This window comes from Ictidomys tridecemlineatus, chromosome 13 (genome assembly GCF_052094955.1).
Source record: "Ictidomys tridecemlineatus isolate mIctTri1 chromosome 13, mIctTri1.hap1, whole genome shotgun sequence".
NCBI lineage: Eukaryota > Metazoa > Chordata > Mammalia > Rodentia > Sciuridae > Ictidomys > Ictidomys tridecemlineatus.
The window spans coordinates 249,961-262,232 of NC_135489.1; the positions used below are offsets into that span (position 1 = coordinate 249,961).

Here is a 12,272-nt window from a genome sequence, read left to right on the forward strand (position 1 = left end):
AATACGTTTTTTAACAGGGTTGGGTTAAGCACTAGGAATAAAGTATAATTTCAACAAACAGAGCTGGGAAAAACTGGAAAGTGACATGCAGAAGGAGGAGGCTCCCTTCCCCATACCACCCGCAGTGCCAAGTGGGTCATACAGCCACATGGACAAGCGCAGCCACAAACTGCAAGAAAATGGAGGCACAGCAAGGCAAGAAGAGGATGGCTAGTTCCAGGCCAGCCTGAGTACCTCAGCAAGACACTGCCTCAAAATAAAGTAAATTTAAAAAGCGGGGGTCAGGGAGGTACAAAGGCCCCGAGTTCAATCCCCAGCATCACAAAAAGAAAGATGACAGAGGCATAAATCTTCATGGCTTTGGATGTGCAATAGATTCTTAGTTATGACACAAAATAGTACTAGACACAAGAAAAAAAATAGGTTGAACAGATTTTATCAAAATTAAAAACTTTGGGCTGGGGACGTGGCTCAAGAGGTAGCGCGCTCGCCTGGCATGCGTGCGGCCCGGGTTCGATCCTCAGCACCACATACAGACAAAAGATGTTGTGTCCGCCGAGAACTAAAAAAAAATAAATATTAAAAATTCTCTCTCTCTCTCTCTCAAAAAATAAAAAATAAAAACTTTAATGCTTTCTATGTCACCATCAAAACAGCAAAAATCACACAAAATGGAAAAAAAAATTCAAATATTTTTTCTGATAAGGAACTTATATCCAGAAAAGAACTCTTATAACTCAATAACTGAAAGACCAATAATCCAATTTTCAAATGGGCAAAGGATCTGAACACTTTTCTACAGCACATAAAAACAGGACATAAAGGGCTGGGGTATGACTTACTGGTAGAGTGCTTGCCTAGCACATGTGAGGCACTGAGTTCGATCCTCAGTACCACATAAAAATAAATAAAGGTACTGTGTCTATCTACAACTAAAAAATTTATTTTTAAAAAAACAGGACATCGGGCTGGGGATGTGGCTCAAGCGGTAGCGTGCTCGCCTTGCATGCGTGTGGCCCGGGTTCGATCCTCAGCACCACATACCAACAAAGATGTTGTGTCTGCTGAGAACTGAAAAATAAATATTAAAAAAAATTCTCTCTCTCTCTCTCTCTCTCTCTCTCTCTCTCTCTCCCCCCCTCCTCTTTAAAAAAAAATAAATAAATAAAAATAAAAATAAAAAAACAGGACATAAAAAGATGTTCAGTATCTTTAGTCACTAGAGAATTGAAATCAGAACTACAACAAAATACTTCACATCCACCAAATGTCAACAATTCAAAAAATAAAAACGAACTCAACACAGTGCCCTCAAGCATCAAAACCAAAAATACACACAAGCCCACGTCATACGTATTGGCAAGGATATGGAGAAACTGGAATTCTTGCTAAGGGTAAGGTAAAAAATGGTAGCCAGTTTGGAAAACAGCCAGGCAGTGCCCCTGAAGATCCACAGTACCGGCACCAGTTGAACTAAAAAGCCCACGCAGGAGAAAGAAACAGCACATATCCACCCAAAAATGTGGACCAGGATGTTCAGGGCAGGTTGCTCACAGCAGCCCCAAACAACTCAGAGGTCCAACAAGTGCCACTGAACAAATAATGGATGAGTCCATATTTAGGGCCATCAGAAGAAACAAGGCACCTGCTACCCGTTCCCACATGGACAAATCCTAAAAGCACTCTGAGGAGCAGAGGGTGAGTCCATGTGTGAAGCATACAGAAGACCTATCTACATACAGAGAGCACAACATGGTGGCCTGGGGAGGGAGAACTGGGAGGTGACCGCTGAGAAAGGGGTTTCTTTTTGGAACCACAATGTTCAAAAATCAACGTAGCCAACACATGCACAACAGCCACTAACTCTGAATATGCCAACAGCCACTAAGCTGCACATTTTAAATGAGTGAACTACATGGCATATTATCTCATTAAAACTATCATTTAAACATCCAAACAAGCATAAAACCAATATAAACCATGTGGAAACTGGCCATAGTAGAAGCTATGATATGATCTGTCTTCAACAGGCAGAAAGATGTGTATATGTAAATACACACATTCCATGCCCTGTCCAGTAGAGATCCCAGTCACACATCCCAGCAGGAGTGGGCACACCCATCTCAACTTCTAAACACCACTTTCATTAAAAAGAACCAGAGTTCCTTGGTAAAATGGCCAATTCCAGGGCTGAGCTACAGTAAAGGCTAAGATGGGCCAAAAACATCTTATGCCAGAAAATAAGGCAATTCTCAGAGAAGGATGATGCAAGAGGAACCCAGCTCTGATGCCCACAGCGCTAATGCCATGACAACCTCAGCACCCACCAATTAAGGGCACTAACAGAAAAGCACACAACAGCTCTTCCCATCACATGAGCTTCTTAACACAGGACCTGGAACTCCTCCCCTGAGCGCAGCATCTATACCAGCCCTCTTGACCAATAAAGTATGGAGGGAGCAATGCCAGCAAAGACTCCAGGCTAGATGGTAAAAATGCCACACAAGCCAGACACCACGGTGCACACTTATAATCCCAGCTCCCTGGGAGGCTGAGGCAGGAGGATCACAACTGGAGGCCAGTCAGGACAACTGAGAAAGCTCATCTCAAATTTAAAACAAGGACTGAGGACACAGCTCAGTGGTAGAGCTCTCACCTTGCATGTGACACTCTGGATTAAATACCCAGGACTGTTTAAAAAAAAAAGAAAAAAAGTACATTTCTCTCAGGGAGACAACACTTGAAATCCAGACACCAGGCTTGTAAAGATGCAACAGCCCATGGGAGTAAGGGGAGGAGACCTCAGACACCACCACCGGCCCACTGCCAAGTTACTGCTGCCCGCCAGTCTCTCCACACTGAAGAAGGGCAAGTGGTATGAATTCTGACTCACAGAACTAGTAAGTCATTTTAACAGTACGATTTACTCTAGTTTTGAAGATGTCTGTAAACAGCAACAGTCAGTGGAATAGAGCCCACAAACTAAAGCTCAAGTCTACACTGACATAAATAACTTGAAAGTGTGATGAAGACCAGGATGCATTCCTCCCCACAAATACTGATCAGTATCAGTCTGGCACACAAGCCCAGGTCAGAGATACTGCACAAGACAATTAGCTACAACACCCAGAACACCAGGACCACCCGAGACGAACAAGACAACCAGCCACAATACCCAGAACCCCAAGACCACCTAAGGCATGCAAATCAATCAGCCACTCACAACACTAAGACCACCAAGGTGAAAAAAATCAGCCATAATACTCACAAAGCCAAAACCACCCAAGGTGTAAACAGCCACAATATCCAATGAATGCCAAGACTAACTAAGGCATGCCAGTCAACCGGCTATAATACCCAGACTGCCAAGATTACTCAAGGCAAGCAAGTCAACCAGCCACAATACCCACAACACCACGACCACCCAAGGTGTAAAACCACCACAATACCCTGAACATCAAGACTACCAAAGGTAGGCAAGTCAATCAGCTTCAAAACCCAGACTCCCAGACCACCCAACACATACAAGTCAATCAGCCACTTTACCCACAACGCCAAGATCACCTACGGTACACAAACCAACCAACCACAATACCCTGAATGCCAAGATCACATGAAGCAGCACAGTTCATTACAGCAGAAAACCAGTGTGCCCATCAAATGGTGAACAAATAAAAAATGGAATACTACTTGGCAATATAAAGTAACAAGGTACTAGCATATGCTACAACATCAATCCAAAATCATGCTAAGCAAGAGATGATATGCAAGAGCCCCCGTATCATCTTCATCTATTTATATGAAATGTCCAGAAAAATTTAGAGATGACGGGCATAACAGTAGTTGGAGGATATAAACAGGTAAGTAGATGGACAGGGTTGATGGGGGGGGTGCTAGAAATGTCCTAATACTAGATTGTGGTGGCTACACAATTCTATAAATTTACTAAAAATCCACCAATTACACATTTTAGTAAACATATCATGGAAGGAAAAACTGGAACTATTCCAGATTGAAGGAGACTTAGGATAACTAAACACAAGCAATTCTAAACTAGATCCTTTCCTACATATGATATAATTACAAAGTTGCAAAATTTTCAAGGCATCTGAGATTAGGCGCCATGTGTGTTGATTTCCTGATTTTGATGGTCTTGTCATGGCTATGTAGGAGAATGTTCTTCTTTGTAGGAAAGAGGCAGTATCGGGGGTAATGTGGCACCTCAGCTAGCAACTGAATCTCAAAGGATTCAAGGAAAAAAGTTCTTTGTACTGTAATGTTTCCATAAATCTACAACTATTTCCAAAAAATTGTGTAAATTCATTCTAAAAGCTAAAAAGAAATTTGCTAGTCAAGTTCAAGTGGCAAACACTTTCGTTACTCAACTTCATTAGTTGAAGAAATGCCATGTTAAATTAAAAAATGTTATTTTTTCTTTTTAGTTGCAGATGGACATATTACCTTTATTTTTTATTTTTTTGTTTTTATGTGGTGCTGAGGATAGAACCCAGTGCCTCACATGTGCTTGGCAAGCACACTACCACTGAACTACAATCCCAGCCCCACAAATGCTAAATTTTTATTGTCAAAATAACATTTAAGATCAGTAACAGGCAATAGTGAGAACAAGCTGGAAAAAAAAAATCACAATTTCTACACTTTCCATAAATTTAAAGGGCAACTTCTAGGCAAGTAATCTCCCTCCCACATCCCTCTTGCAGTCCCCCCACCACCAGGCTGTGAACCCCAATGTTGGATCACCAGCACAACTCCCTCCACACTCCCTTTCTGCTGCAACTACCCATTTAGTTCTGCCCTCTACTGGACTGAACCCCCTCAGGGCAGGGCACAACACAGCACATACTCATTAAACAGACAAATAAAACCAGATCGGAAGGATGCACCATTGAGGTACAGGAGGGAAGGCTGTGGGTAGCTGGGGCCCAACACACTGCAGGCCAAGAGATCACATCAGAAACTGAGATAAAGGAGGGAACGCTGAATATAGGTAGTATACTTTGCTTAAGTAAATTCAAATGAGACAAATTAAACTGGGGAGAGGAAGACTGAGGATTATTGTCAGAGTGAGGAACTTTGGGCAGTAACAATGTTTCAGACAAGTAGAACTTTAATTGAAGAACTGGGGGATATAACTCATAGAAATGAAGATAAATTTTTTAAATGAAATGCATGGAATTGTTTGCCTTCCAAAGGTCACACTCTAGCAGAAGAGCTGTCAGGAACCTCATGATGTATTTCAAAAATCCATGCCCAAGGTCCCTATTGAGCCAACCAGCCACTGTGGCCAAAGCAAGATGCAACACAAATTTGGCCACTCTATCAGATGTGCCTAGCTCTATCAAACTTGCTTGACCTTCTCCATCAAGCACCTCTAACCTCTACCCCCTGGGTTCTTTCTCCTAATCTACAGGGAGATCCTCATTCACCCATCTCAAACAAGGAAATTACTGCAAAGACAACCACCTTCATTAAAGGTCTGAAAGCCAAGGCCACCAGGAAGGTACACTCCCAGAAGCAAGTGTCCAGTTCTCACATGAGGGGCTACTGAAATGAGGTGTCAGACCTGGCACGCCTCAAACAGGTTCTGTAGTGATTTGTCATGCTTGGGAACTGTCAGTCTGCTCTTTCTCCTAAATGTAAGTGTCCCTAACTCCCTCACCATTGATATTGTGGTCCCCCCCAAAAAACAAGCACACAGATCCCTTTTTTATTTTAATGGACAGGAGAAAGGTTTTTTTGTTTTGTTTTGTTTTTGTTTTTAGCAATTCACTGTCTGCTTTTGGGAAACAAAAATAACAACAGGTTGTTCTACCTTCAAGAAAGGTTTTTAAGATTCCTGACATTTACCCATAATTTTTTAAATCTGTTCTAACACAAGATTCCATATAAAATGCCCATGGGACTGACGAGCTAGGAGAGAAATGGGTGGTTTCCACATTGTGGAACCTGCCTGCACTTCAGCTCTGCACTACAGCAGCTCCTGCAGCTAGCCCAGCTTCCCTGTCAGCCTCCTGCAGGACAACGCCTCCGGCCTCAGTTTGCAATTAGACATGGAATTACCACAGACTTCCAGTGATGTATATAAACATTTTCCTCAAAAGGGTACTCATTTGATGTTTCTGGTATCCTGATCATTCATTACGGAAAATACAAACTCTATAAAAATGTTGAAATACTTTATAAGATAGAGCTTACTCTTTAAAGGGCTTCGTTTTGGGGAGGGAACACAACATCCCAGCATAAGCTGAGGCTATCTGCCAGGTGAAGTCAGCTCCACCACTTTATCAGCTGTGTGATCTTAGCAAATTACTTAATCTCTCTGGGCCTCAGTTGCCTCCTTGTGAAACAGAGTGAGGGTGGTCTACTTTGTGGGCAGCTGTTAGGATGACTGAGTAGAACATACTTGGCTATCTCCAAAATACTAATCAAAATGTTCCAACTATTAGGATACAGGGCTTTCTTTTAAACCAACTTTAAAAACACAAGTATTTGTGCCATACAGAGAAGCAAGAACAAGAAGGTCTGGGTTCAAACCACAGAAAGAGTCTACCATTGATGTTTTCATACTGCAAGCTTGGCTTCAAAATTTCAAAGGTATTCCAAAAATCCCAAGCTCTCTTCAACTAAAAATCCTGCATAACTGTCATCATCCCCCATAACCAAAGATCCAGCCCTCACTTCCTCCCATCTCACAATTAAAGCCTGCACTAAGCTTTGCTCCCAGCTCCTGCCCAACCTTTCTAAATACAGATCTATCACTTCTTGGCTAAATATTCACAGATTCAGTGTACCACCTTTACCCAAAATATTAAAACACTAATACATGGCCATTACCAGGTAATATCATTAGGTAAGTCACACATAAATGATTCGACTTCCAACCAATGCCAAACAAGCTTTTCACAACTCCTACTTCTGAACCCAGGTCCTCTTTTCTCATCCCCACACACCCCACCAGACCCCAAGACCCCATCTGATAAAACGTGGGCACCTCCAACAACCTTCACCACATTCCATCAGTTCCACCAGCACGTTGCAGGTAACAGCTTCCCCTACTCCTCAACAACAACTCCTGAGGCAGTTATCACCATTTTTATTCCCATTTTAGAAGTTTTAATAGCACTCAGAAGAGTCTTCCATTCGAATCAGAGATGTATAAAACATGTAATCATGTATTGCTCTGCAACAACGCCACGCTGAATTGCAGTTACAACTTTTGATGTTCCTAGGCCAGACGCGTGTAGAAATCTTGTAAAGGGCTCTATTTCAAGGCAATCAACAATGGCAGACACAAAGTTTAATTTTAAACGTCGGCCCGTGCTCATCAATCTTCGACACCAACCAACGGTGAGGGCGCGGGGTCCACCTGGAAAACGAGGCGCTTCGGGCGAGGCCAGGCGCCCCCCGCCCCTCGGTCCTCCCGCATCCCGCCGGTCCGCGGAGAGCCCGGCACAGCTGACCAGCAGAGGGAGGCGCTTCGGGTGGTTCCCGGGTCGCTGCGGAGGGCGTCCTGCCCACGCCGCCCCAGAACGCTTTCCCACTGCCCTCTGGGCTGCGTCCTCCCGTCCCTTCTGACCCACCCTCGCCGTCGCCCTCCGGTCCCCCCAGCCAGGTCCCTGTCCCCGCCCCTCCCCCTCCCCCGGGGCGGCCCCGCTCCCACGTGACCGGCGGGCGGGGCGGGAGGGCGCGTCGGGGACCGAGAGTCGGGCACAGCGAAGGTCCCGAGGTCCTGAGGCGTCGCGGCGGGGAGGACGCGGGGCGGACGACGGTGGGGACGGCCGGGTGGACCGCCAGGTGGACGGCAGGGTGGACCGCAGGGCGGACCGCGGGGAACGGACCGGGGGCTTAGCCGCGCGGACCGGGCCATACCTACCGCCGGGCGCGAGGAGCGCCGCGTCCCGCCGCCGCTCGCAGCGCCGCCGCGTCCTCCGCCCCGCGCGGCGGGACCCCCGCCCGCGCCCACCCCGCGCCCCGTCCCTCCTCCCGCGCGCCAGAAAGGGAAGATGGCGCTCAGCTGCCTCAGGAAGTGACGTCGCCTCATTTGCATGTCGGCGCAGCCAGCCAATGGGCGCAGACTGTGCTTGGGGCCCCTTGGACTCTTCCCACAGGCCCCTTTGGGCCCCTGGGTCTTTTAGCACTCGAGGCTCTGGAGAGGGGTGGGGCCTACCGGGACCCCCCCAACACAACTTTAAGACCTCCTGCCCAGTGAACGGTCCTACCAGCCTCCTACCTCCACTGGACAAGCTCTCGTGAGAGTTTTGGTTAGTGATGACGTCATCGAGGGGTGGGGAAAGTGCGACATCAACCACGTGGCCAGTCACATGGTCTACCCAAAGCTTTGGCCTCATTTGCATGGAATGGGGGCGGGGCTAGTGACAGCCCCAACAGTGGGTGACCCCGCCCACATCTCGGCCAATAGGAAACCAGCTGTGAGAATACTGCCTTGCCATTGGAGAATAGGACTTTGGCTCTCAGAACTTGGACAAGTGTGTCCTTGATTGGCATATCTTGGTGAACGTCGGATTAGGGCCTCCTAACTTCATCATACTCTCTAAGAAAAATATGTCACACCTTTAATAATTACGATTTTTAAGATACATTTAGTACATGTTGTGTAAGAAATGGGTTACTTGTATGCATTTGTATAAACTCTTTTTCCCAGATTTTTTAAGGGGTGTAATAATAATAGAATATTTATAAAATTGAGCAAAAACGTGGAGTACAAGCTCTACAAGTGGTTCTTGGTCTCCATCGTTCAGTTACCAAGACCCTCGCGTGGACTGCTCCTCTGATGGCTCTGAACCAGAGGGCAATGAGGGTGGGAAGCAGACCTCCACGAAGCTTAAGGGTTAAGGAGGGCAAATCCACACACATACTTTTAAAATGCTTGACAATCCATCCTCCAGAGCTCCTGTCCTATTCCGGTGCCTCAAAGACCATTCCAGAGCTCTCCAAGTCTGGCAACTCTGGACAGCATCGGTGCTGCCCCTTCTCCTTTCCCACAGAGGTCATTTTTGGAAGTCTCCTTACACGAAACCACACCAAGATTTGGGCTCCCTTGCCTCCTGGCCCTACATACACACCTGTCTACTGACAACCATCAGGCTTGATCTAGGTTCAGAGGACTATCAGACTATGTCCAGCCCAAGGTTGTTCATCACTTGCTCATGACTGGATCTCTCCTGCCCTGTCCAGAGCCTCCTTGTGCATCCTCCGTGCTCCCCAGATTGTAGCTTTTCTCTCTCTACTGGTGTCAGCTGCTCAATTTAGCCCAGTGACTAGACACATACTAGGCTCTCAATAAATGTCCACATCAATTTTTAATTTGTATTAAGTGCTGGGCTGATTCCACTTGTCCACAATTTGCTTTAATTTCCTTAAAGAAGATGAGTCATAACTGTTGGAGAGTTTGCCCTATTTGTTTATAAATTATGCCTTAATTTGATTGTGAATTACAGTGGTAAATAGGTGTGCTGTTCCTGTGTACTTTCCTTGAGAAAGTGGGAGTGAGAGGAAAAGTGTAATCATGCCTCTGGTCCTAGGTGCTCTCAAATGCCTCACCTCATTCCTTCCCTTCCCTTCTCAGCAGAAGGCAAGGCAAACAAGATTCAGACTCAGGTGGGCAATCGACTGGCCACCAGCCTTGGCAGATAGTCCTCTGAATCTAGGATGGTTCAGCTCACGGCAACTTCACTCCTCATCCTCATCTCTTGAACCACCACTCTGCAGAAACTGCTTGGTCAGCAGTGACCTCCAAACTGTTGAACACAAGAACAAATTTATCCTCAGCTTTGCGGCCCTGACTTTCCTCTATGACTACCTGTGCACACTCCCTTTTCTAAGCCCTTCCTCCTCAACTCCCCAACTTGCTCTTTAATCTCCTCCAGCCTCTCATTCTCTTGCCGTCCTCATCCATCCTTGAATGTGGGTGTCCTCAAGATTCAGCCTGCTTTCCTTCTTCATTCAGTACATGTTCACTACCCACTTGCTGCTGTCAGGCTGTTACTAGGTATTGGAAATCCCATGCTTTTCATTTTTATTCTGCATATTCTCACTAATCTCAATCAAAAACATCATCCCTTGAACCAAACCAATATCTCCACCACTTTCCTATGTTTCAGTTTAGTTTTTCTGGCTGCCAGTTAGGCAGCTCCACTTGAGTGTCCCACAGCCACCTGAGATTCAAAATGCTCCCAGTTGCCCTCCTCTGCAGGATCTCCTAGTAAACAATGTGCTTTCCCAGCTCCAGCTCCTCAGTTCACATCTTCAGGGCTCCTCAAGTCTGTTTCCTCTTCTGTATACAGACTGTCATCTCTTGCCCGACCTCCAGCTTGACCCAGGCACATTCCCCAGCTGGTCACTTAGTAATCTATTGGAAAGTAGCTCTGAGCACATCAAACCCTTCTTGCCTTCATTCCAAATCCCCTCAAGATCAAGCCCCATCGGTCAGCATGGCAGGAAATTTTTCGGAACTGACCAGCTCACAGCTTTCTCCTGCTCCCCCAAACACTACACACACTGTTCATGGGACTCCTGCCCCATTACCTGACCTAGTGTCTATTCACCCACTCACGGCTAAGTTCTGCTGGTCTCTCTTCTAGGAAAATCTTTACGACCACACACACAAAAAAAAGCATGCCAAAATGTGGTAGTTTGCTGACTTAACAAGTATCACAAAGAGGAAAGGAGACAAAGGGGGCTGTTATGAGTGGAGCACAAGTAGGGGCCCACAGAAAATCAGAATAATTACTATGGGAAACAGACCACAAGCAAACGGGAAGTTCAAAGGTCTTGGCCCAAACTCTTGAGCAGGAGCTCTCTTCCACATGAGCTTGCTCCTGAGACTTGGGTCTGCTGCCCACTTCCTCAGTTAGGCACTTCTGACTGTGAAGTATGAGAAGCTCTACTGAAGAACCTCCCTGGGAGATTCCTCTTTAACCATATTTATTCCAGTGGGAACAGATTTCATAAGAGATTTCCTCCTGTCTCTCCCAATAGACACAGGTCTCCAGGTTTGGCTGCTCAGGAAGGTGCTGTGTGAGGAAGATTCTGTTGGTGTAGCGCCTGGTGTAATACACAAGTCCCTGGCAAAACTTTGCCAGTCTGGGCTGGGGATGTGGCTCAAGCGGTAGCGCGCTCGCCTGGCATGCGTGCAGCCCGGGTTCGATCCTCAGCACCACATACCAACAAAGATGTTGTGTCCGCCAAGAACTAAAGAATAAATATTAAAAAAATTCTCTCTGTCTCCTCTCTCACTCTCTCTTAAAAAAAAAAAAAGTTTAAAAAAAAAAAAAAAAAACTTTGCCAGTCTGCATGAAGTAGGGCAGAATCTAGTTATCAGAGGTAAAATCCCTAAGTGCACAGGCTGCCCCATTACAAGTAGCCTCAGTCCCTTCAGGTCATTGTAACAAAATAGTATACACTATTTTGTATGCAAAATATACAAAAGTGGCTGATAAAAAGATAGAAATTTATTTCCGCAGTTCTAGAGGGTGAAAGTCCAAGGCCAAGGCACTGGCAGATTGGGTGTGTGGTGACAACCCACTTCCTCTTGAAGAGCTGCCCTCGGGCTATACCTCTCCACTTGATAGAGGGGCTGATGGGTCTTCCTCAGGCCTGTGGGACAAAAGCACTGATCACATGTATGGAGGCCCCACCCTCCCAACCAAATTGCCTCCAAAGGCCTTACTCTCATCCATCATGTGGGGAGGGGAAGCATTTAGATATGAATTTTGGGGAGAAACAAACATTCAGCCCATTACACTATTTCATAAAGGTGACTATAACGTAAGGTAACAGGAAGTAGCTGGAAGGGCTGAAGCTCTGGACAATGAGGTGCTTCAATGCATCCTGGAGACAGACAAACAGATAACAGGTACACACACACTTTCCCTGGGTCTGCCCATGGAAAGAAAGAGCTGGATTAAATTCTCCAAAGATACACAAGGGCTCTTGGGGCTCCACCCTATCAGGTTCGACTATTATGACTTCTCCCTGATTGCATTGTGGACCTGAGAACCAACTTGGCAGTTTTTGTAGGTTTCCTGCCAATATTAACATCAGATGCAATCAGTTTCACTGTAGCATGATGAGTAGTAGTTCCACTGAGATGCAGCTGATGTCCATTTAGAGTCCACCCAAAGTCTTCTGAAGGTGCCAGAGTTGGACTAAGGGAGGGGAACAACATGAGCTTCCATCTTCTCTCTGTGCTCTGTGAGTGTTAGTGTGTATGTGTGAGTGTGCTGTGGGTG

At 46.0% G+C, this 12,272-nt stretch overlaps 1 protein-coding gene across 1 annotated transcript in view; it reads right to left on the reverse strand.

Moving 5' to 3' along the window:
• The window catches only part of Adnp2 (ADNP homeobox 2), a 29,293-nt gene extending 21,294 nt beyond the window's left edge, over positions 1-7,999 (reverse strand). Inside the window, exon 1 of the mRNA XM_078029842.1 lies at positions 7,895-7,999. The gene's annotated coding sequence lies outside the window, so the exon portion shown is untranslated. The remainder of the gene's footprint in view (positions 1-7,894) is intronic.
• Between the last annotated feature and the right edge of the window lie 4,273 nt (positions 8,000-12,272).